Genomic DNA, 8677 nt, shown 5'->3' with positions numbered 1-8677 from the left:
AGTAGGAAAGATGAGAAAGATGAGAAGGATAATTAAATTAATTGTATTTAACAAGTAAATTTAAATGTGAGTGCACGTTTGGGATAGTAGTGAAAAGCACTGTATCTGAAACCAGGAGACTGTGAAATATAGTTCTGCCTGACATACAACGCCAACTGGGTGATTTTGGGCCAGTCGCATTCTCTCTCAGCCCTAGGAATAAGGCGGTGACAGACCACTTTTGAAAACGTTGCCAAGAAAACTGCAGGGACTTGTCCAGGAAGTCATAAAGAGGCAAGAGGGACTCAGTTGCATATACTACACAGTAAATGATGTCAGATCATTCCCCACCCCCTTTTATTAAGTAGTGGATAGCAGCTACAGCATGCCATTCAAGAGCCAAGAAAGACTCCTTACTTTGAAAAAAAAAATGTCAAAAGCCCATAAAGAAGGATAGGATGTACCGCTTGTGAATGGGTCACTGATAGCAGGGGATTCAATAATGACCATTCTCATGGTCATTTTAAAGAAGGAGAAAGGCAGGGGTGAAATCCAGCAGGTTCTGACAGGTTCTGGAGAACCGGTAGCGGAAATTTTGAGCAGTTCAGAGAACTGGCAAATACCATTTCTGGCTGGCCCCAGGGTGGGGTGGGAATGGAGATTTTGCAGTATCCTTCCCCTGCCACACCCATCAAACCACGCCCACTAAGCCACACCATGCCTACCAAGCCATGCCCACAGAACCGGTAGTAAAAAAAAAATTGGATTTCACCACTGGAGAAAAGTGCTGAGCTGTATCATCCTAGTAATTCTCTCTGTCACTTCAACCAATCAGCACAACAGCTTCTTCTTAGGCTGATACCACACTGCCAAACAGGAGAAATAACACAGGGGAAATGCAAGGAGATATTCTAAGGCACTTGGTTGAAGCACCAGGCAGAGTAGGCACCAGGCAACTTAATTATAATGTGACACAGATTTGAATGACACCTCTGTAAGAAAGGCATAGGTATAAATAGCACACAAATATTATTATTGTTTTGGAAAAAAACAAAGTGAAATATGATTGGAACTTTGGTATGGATTCAACCCTGACTTGTATTCTGGCCACCTTAGATAATTTTTTCCTTTGCAACAGAGCATTTTTTGAAAGCTAATTTTTTCTAATCTATCCAACTAGAAAATAGACAATTTGCTATCTTTCTGACTGTGTTTAAACCAGCATTTGATCTGATAGCAGCCATAGTAGCAGCAGAGTCACATATGAATATATATGAAAGAAAGGTTTTTGGTTGATTCTTCTGTGCTCCTTCGCTAGCGCATAAACAGTTTTATTTGGATGATAATCATATATAAAGGAAAAAGTTATGCCTTCCTGATCAATTTTTCCAATTATGTTGAAAGTCATGCACTCTGCCTATACTAAGAGTATCAAACTTGATTTCGTTGATGGACGCATTGAGGGCTGGTTGTGTTTGACCTCAGAGGGCTGGAGTAGGCATGGCTGGCTCAACGTCCACTCGTATCGGGGGCATCTATGGTGGCTCGAGCGCTCTGCCAGAGAAAACAGGCTCTCGAGCTCCGTTTTCGGCTGTGACAGCTTCCTGCAATCCTCTGTCAGCGAAAACGGAACTCAGGAGGGCATCTATTTTCACTGGCAAAGGCACTGCGGGCCAGTCCTTTGCTGTTCCCAGGGCAGCCTCGCAGGCCAGATCGTATCTACCAATGAATTCCTTTAACTCTTATCTACCACCAGTTTGTCTTGACTAATAGTAGTTCTGATTCTTGTAGAGAGATGGCATGGATTAAACTTGTGCTCGGTTCCTGATTTCTTGTGCCTAGCATTAATCTGAACTAACACTAACACTTTTCACAGAATCCAGAAGACCCACGGCATGGCCTCAGATCCCAGAGCTGCAGCTACAATAAACGATCTGGCAGGTGCCAGATGACTTGAAGGGCAAGATGAGAAATTTAACAGCAAATATGCATCAGATACATCAGATACATCAGCAGGTACAAGTGTTGACTCAACAAATACCTCCCCAGCCACCTCCATCACCAGCTGCACCTCAGCCCAGGGCCAACTATGGTGGCCGCTGCACTGATTCCCAAGACCCCCAGCTGCTTACTACAAAGATTTACTGGAGACTTTTCCTAGAACATTCCTAGCCCAGTGCAGAGTATTCCTTGGCGCTCATCCAGAACAGTTTCCAGTGGACAAAAGATGGGTGATGTAGGAGCAGGGGTGGGTTGCTGGGGGTTTGCAGGGGTTCAGGAGAACCTCTAGATAAGATTCTGTGCAGTTCAGAGAATCCCAAATCCCATTCCTGGCTGGCCCCGCCCACCACACCCTGCTCCTCCCCTCCCAGGAGTCCCCATGCAGCCAGTTTTGGATGCAGGTAAGTCAGGGGTGAAATCTAAAAATTTTCTTTACCGTTTCTGTGGGCTTGGCTTAATTAGTGGCCGTGGCTTGGTGGTCAGAAACAATAAGAGGTAACAAAAACCAACTTTCACACTTTACACACACACAACACAGCTGACTCACACACAATGTAAAAGCAGCTGCACTTCACCCAAAATGGCCCCTGCAACAAGCAGGAACCTCACACAGCCACAAAAAGCTCAAAAACCAACTTTCGCACTTTACACGCACACAACACAACACAATTGACTCGCACACAAAATGCCACATACAGTTTTGTGAGATGTGTGTGTTTGTGTAGTTAGAGTGAAACACTACAGAAACACACCAAATCTTAGAAAGCTGCACAAATATTTTATTATTTTATTTAATTTTATTTATATTTTTTAGATCAGGGATCTCCAACCTTAGTAACTTTAAGGTTTGTGGACTTCAACTCCCAGAGTTCCTCAGCCAACAAAGCTGGCTGAAAAACTCTGGGAGTTGAAGTCCACAAGCCTTAAAGTTACTAAGGTTGGAGACCCCTGTTTTAGATAAAAGCAGCTAAAGTTAAAACTTCCTTAACTTTAAATTGCTGTCTAAAACAAACAAACAAACAAACAAAAACTCCTTAAAAACCCCAATTAACTATTTTTTAAAGCTCCCCCCATATACTTACCCAATTGGAGGCAGGCAGATTGAGTTGCTCACCGAGGAAATGGATTGCAGACAGGCAGATTCAGTTGCTAACTGATGCAACTGATTGCAGCAGCCGAAGCAAAGCAAGGCTTTGTGAGCCTGAAAGGAGCAGCAATTAGGTAAGTGCGGATGGGCGATTGGGTGGGCGTGGGCATGGGCTGTTGTAAGAGCTTGTAGAAAACATGTTTTTAAAGGTTCTGGTGATCAGGCAACTCAGCTGGGATTGCCAGAGGAGCTTTTAAAAGCTTTTTTTTACAACTTCTTCAGCCGAAGAGGTTGTTAAAAAAAACCTTTTAAAGGGTTCTGATGATCCCAGCTGAGCCGCGCAATCATCAAAGGCTTTTTTTTACTTTTTAAAGCATTTTTTCAGCTGAAGAAAAAATGCTTTTAAAAGTAAAAAAAAAAAAAAAACCTCTGATGATGGCGCGGCTCAGCTGGGGCAGGGGGCAGGGCCAGGTATTTTTGCTACCGGTTCTCCGAACCACCCGCTGCCATCGCTACCGGATCAGGTGATCCGGTCCGAACCGGGAGCATTTCACCCCTGAGGTAAGTGCAGGGTGTGCGTGGAGGCTTGGGGAGGGTGAAAAATGGGCCTACCAGAAGTTTGGGAAGGCCAGAAGCCTTCTGGCCTTCCCAAAAAGCAAAAAGGAGGGCAAAAAGCCCCCCCCCACCATGGTGCAGGAGGCCGACTAGGCCACATCCACCCAGCAACCGGGCAGAAAACCCCTTGCTAAAATTTTTGAAGCCCACCCCTGTGTAGGTGACTGAGACTGAGGGAGGGGTCAAGCATGTCATCAGTCTTGAGTCCCTTCATGTCAACAAGAGATCTAAGTCCAGTACGCCTTGAATTCCTGCAACTCTTAATCTACCACTTGCCTTGATCATTAGTAGTTCAGATTGTAAAGAGATAGCATGGACAAACTTATATTTGATTCCTAATGTCTTGTGCTTGACTAATAAACACGATATACCTCCAAAGAAATATTTCATTGCAATTATTCAGTGAAACTGCTTTTTCATGCATATGTTAATAGGTGGCAAAGCTCATATTGAATTGCTGCAAGGAACATATTTAATATAATTAACAGTTTGTCAAGGGCACCATGCCTTCCCTTTTTTTTTTTTTTTTTTGCTGTGTTCCCTTGGTGTTGACTATTGTTTAGTAAAATGTCAACATCTCAGAAACTGAATTCATACACCTGTGCTAAGCCTTTGTGAAATCGTAGACTACAGGCAATGAGAGATCTCAATTGTTCTCTGTGCATGAAGTATTCCGGATGAAAATATCATTATTTGTGCAAAATGAGTCTCATCTTGATCATACAAGTATTGTGATGGCATTTTTTCAACTAATATATTGTGAAATATTTCAGTATATCACTGCAGATATCTGTGTATCTGTGGACAAGGAAAATCTCTTTCAAGATAGCAATTCCACTTGCAAAATGGCAATGTATCACTGCATTAAAATTGGTACCCTTTCCATATTCTGAGGCCAGGACCATGAAGAAATGATAATACAGGCAATCCTCATTTTATGTCCCCAATTGGAGCCAGAATGTAAAATGGTTGTTAAGCAAGTCACACCCAATAGCAATAGCAGACTTATATACCACTTCACACTGCTTTACAGCACTCTCTAAGCATTTTATGGAGTCAGAATATTGCCCCCAATAAAATGGGTCCTCATTTTACCGACCTAGGAAGGGTGGAAGGCTGAATCAACCTTGAGCCTGGTGAGACTCAAATTGCCAAACTGCTGGCAATCGGCAGTTAACAGAATTAGCCTGCAGTGCTGCATTCTAATCACTGAGCCACCATGACTCATAATGAATCACTGCAGTTGTTAAGTAAATAATGTGGCTGTTAAGCAGATTTGATTTTCTCCATTGACTATGCTTGTCAGCATAGTCTAAGAAGGTTGCATATGGTGGTCACCTGAACCCAGGATTCTGAAACTGTCACAAATACATACATGCCAATTGACAAGTGTCTGAATTTTGATCATGTGGCCTTGGGAAGGCTGCGACTGTTTAAGAGGTCGTAAATTACTTTTTTCCAGTGCCCTTGTAATATTGAATGATCACTAAATGAATGGTTGTAAGTAAAGGACTATCCATATCTTATTCCCTTCTACTTTTACGAAGATTGGGGGGGGGAAGTAATGTTCCTTGTGCTCAGCTGCTATCCAAAGAGGCAAATAATAGTCGACTGACTACAGATCTCTACAGACTCAAAATGCTCATAGTGATCTGATATTTTGAAAACGTTCAAAATATCCTAGATGTAACTTGGATACATTTTAAAATGGATATAGAAGAAGTGGCATATATGGCATATATGTTCCACTAAGCAAAGATATAGTTTATTTATTTTTGATGTGCCTATTTATTCCTTGAATTTAAATATTATTATCATTCATTCATTCAATTTCAATATTTACTCAATATTGTGTGAATTCAGTCATTGAGTGTGTAAATCATTACAGGTACTCCTCGACTTGCAACCATACCCTTTAGTGACCACTTGAAGTTAGAGAGGCACTGAAAAAAAGTGACTTTTTACCATGTTTCACACTTACGACTGTTGCAGCAACCTCATGGTCATGGGATCAAAATTCAGCCACTTGGCTATTGGCAAGTCTTTATGATGGTTGCAGTGTCCTGGGATCATCTTTTGCAATCTTCTGACAAGCAAATCTGGGGAAGCCAGGTTCATTTAACAAGCATGTTAATAATTTAACAACTGCATTGATCCATTTAACCATTGTGCCAAGAAAGTAAAATTGTAAAATGGGGCAAAGCTCCCTTAAGAACTGGCTTGTTTAGCAATGGAAATTTTGGGTTCAGTTGTGGTCATAAATTGAGGATTACCTGTGGTTGTGGGCTAAGCATGTTGGGTGAGCATAGCCATTTGGACTTAATACCATAATTAAATAACAAAGCTGGGCTACATCTATTTTTCTACAAAGAATACAAGTCCAGTTGGAGGCAGTACTCCACTCCCTTCTCAATAATCCTTTATTTTCAAAGAGTGCTTCCTTATCCTTCTGGTGATGCTATTGTTCCCATTGACTTAAAAGTGGTGCAGAACTAAAGGAACCATCCTTTCTGTTCAGTGAGATGGACTTGGACATACACTGGCTCTAGATTCAGGTACAGGTGTGTGAGATTTGAATATGGACTGTAAGCTGGAGAAGTGGAAAGTCCAACTCTTTTCTCTAATGGCCTTATCCTGATTTTAAAAAAATCCTATTTTGAAGCTAATGAACATCATTCCTTCCAATAGCAAATTTTTTTGGTAGAATGTCTGTGGGATTGGTGTCTCCTAGAATATAAACATAAAGAAAAGAAAATATACATACTCTGAAAATGCTGCTCTTCCCCCATCATTACTAGGCAGTTCCAAATATGACCAATTGACATTACCTACTTCGGATAATGAAACATCTGCAAGAAAACAAGCAAACTCAAAGAGGACCAAGGACCACTCTTGATAACTATGCTTCATGTACCTAGGACTTTTTTTTGAAAAAAATAGAAGTGGGTGGGATAACGTAGATTACCAGGGGAAGCCCAAGGGTGGGGTCAAATGCATCATTAGCCTGGAGTCCCTACAACCCCTGAAAGAGATCCAAGTTCATCTTCATTCCCCTTTGAAGTTCATTGACTCTTATCTGGCACTCATTTGCCTTGACAGGTAAGATCAGATTCTAATGTATAGGTTGCACAGAATAAACTTGAAGTGTTTTTGAACTGTATCCTGGCTCTTGGCATCTTCCACCTGGCAGAGACTTGATTTAGCATCATGGAAATTAGGATGTCTGTACAGAGCGCTTAATGCAGAGATAAGAACTTCATGCAACTTCTAAAACTGCCCATTCCTCGTAATCTTGTCCAAGCAAATTATTTTTGAATTCTCATCTGGGATCTCAAAATGTTTGACTACAGATGCTATCACTTAGATTTGCACAACTGTTTTGGTAGCAATTTTTCATTGAGGAAATTCAACATTGAGAAAGGGGCATTGAGAACAGAGAAGGCGGCTATGTAAAGCGTTAACAAGTGTTAGTGTGAGTGCAACCACAGAACAGGAAAAAATGACTTGCAGCTAATTTTTTTTCGAGAAAAGCAATAAAATACAAAACTGATTGGGGTCACTAGTAGCCACTGAAACCAACTGACCTCAATCAGCATAGAAGCCCAAGGCTATAAGTAGATGATCATGCTGGAAACTCAAGGAAAGTAGATGGTTTTTCTTGGGAAGGAAGGCAATTTGATAGAAAGAGAACGCTTTTCTTCATCTGAGATTTATTTATTACATCGATTTATATAGTTTCCCTCCTTCCACATCTCACCATTTGGGACTCTGAGCAGCAAAACAAGATTAAAAATGAACAAATAACAAAATGCAATAAGTAGCACAGGAAGATAATGGTGCTCCAGGAGAATCTAACCAAATTCATAAAAAATTGAAAAATCACATTGGTGGCTCACCCAGCCGCTTTGCTCCATGCCCCAAAGGATCATCTATGTCTTTAAGGATTTACAAATTGCATGTAGGGTTGGGCTGAAGGAATCTCAGGAGACATGATGTTCCACATTGTGGTTGTTATGACAAAAGAAGGTACATATCCAGATGGTATTGTTTAATAGATAGGACCCAGAGGATACCCATTCTTCCAGATCTATTTTTTTTATTTATTTATTTATTTTTATTTTATTTATTTGTCACAACAGTATATATAAGCATAAGCATGAAATAACTATATGATATATAAGCATATATAAGCATAAGTATGTAATAACTATATTAATTGCATATAGTGAAAGGAAACATTAGGATAGGAACTGTAGGCATGCTTGTGCTCTTATGCACGCCCCTTACAGACCTCTTAGGAATGGGGTGAGAATCTAGTGAGAAGGGAAATGATTTCTTTGCTTAATTGCAACCCAGATATACAGGAAGCCCTTGATTTAACAGCAGTTCATTTAGTGACTGTTCAATGGCACTGAAAAAAGTGACTTATGATCAGTGGTGGGATTGAAGTAATTTAACAACTGAGTCTCTGCACTAATAATTTCTTCCAACAACCAGTTTGCCAAACTGCTCAGAAAGTTAACAACCGGTTCTCCCAAAGTGGTGGGAACTGGCTGAATCTCATCACTGCTTATGATCGTTTTTCACATGACCACTGCAGCATCCCTATGATCAAAATTCAAACTCTCGGCAACTGGCTTGTATTTATTATGGTTGCAGTGTCCCCAGGGTCATGTTATCCCCTTTTGCAATCTTTTGACAAGCCAAGTCAATGGGGAAGCCAGATTCACTTAACAACTGGGTTATTAACTTAACAACTGCAGTGGTTCACTTAACAACTGTGGCAAGAAAGATCATAAAATGAGACAAAACCCATTTAACGAATTCTCACTCAGCAACATAAACTTTGGGCTCAATTGCTGTCGTAAGTCGATGGTTGTCTATAGTAGCCCTGGCATGTCATGTTTAACTAATGTAATGCTGCCTAAGCACTTGAGGTATGTCTAGCATAGGAGGAAGGTTAACTATAATTCTGAGAGTTGAAGTTCACACATT

Source organism: Ahaetulla prasina, chromosome 4 (assembly GCF_028640845.1).
Source record: "Ahaetulla prasina isolate Xishuangbanna chromosome 4, ASM2864084v1, whole genome shotgun sequence".
NCBI lineage: Eukaryota > Metazoa > Chordata > Lepidosauria > Squamata > Colubridae > Ahaetulla > Ahaetulla prasina.
This window is presented reverse-complemented; position numbering follows the sequence as displayed.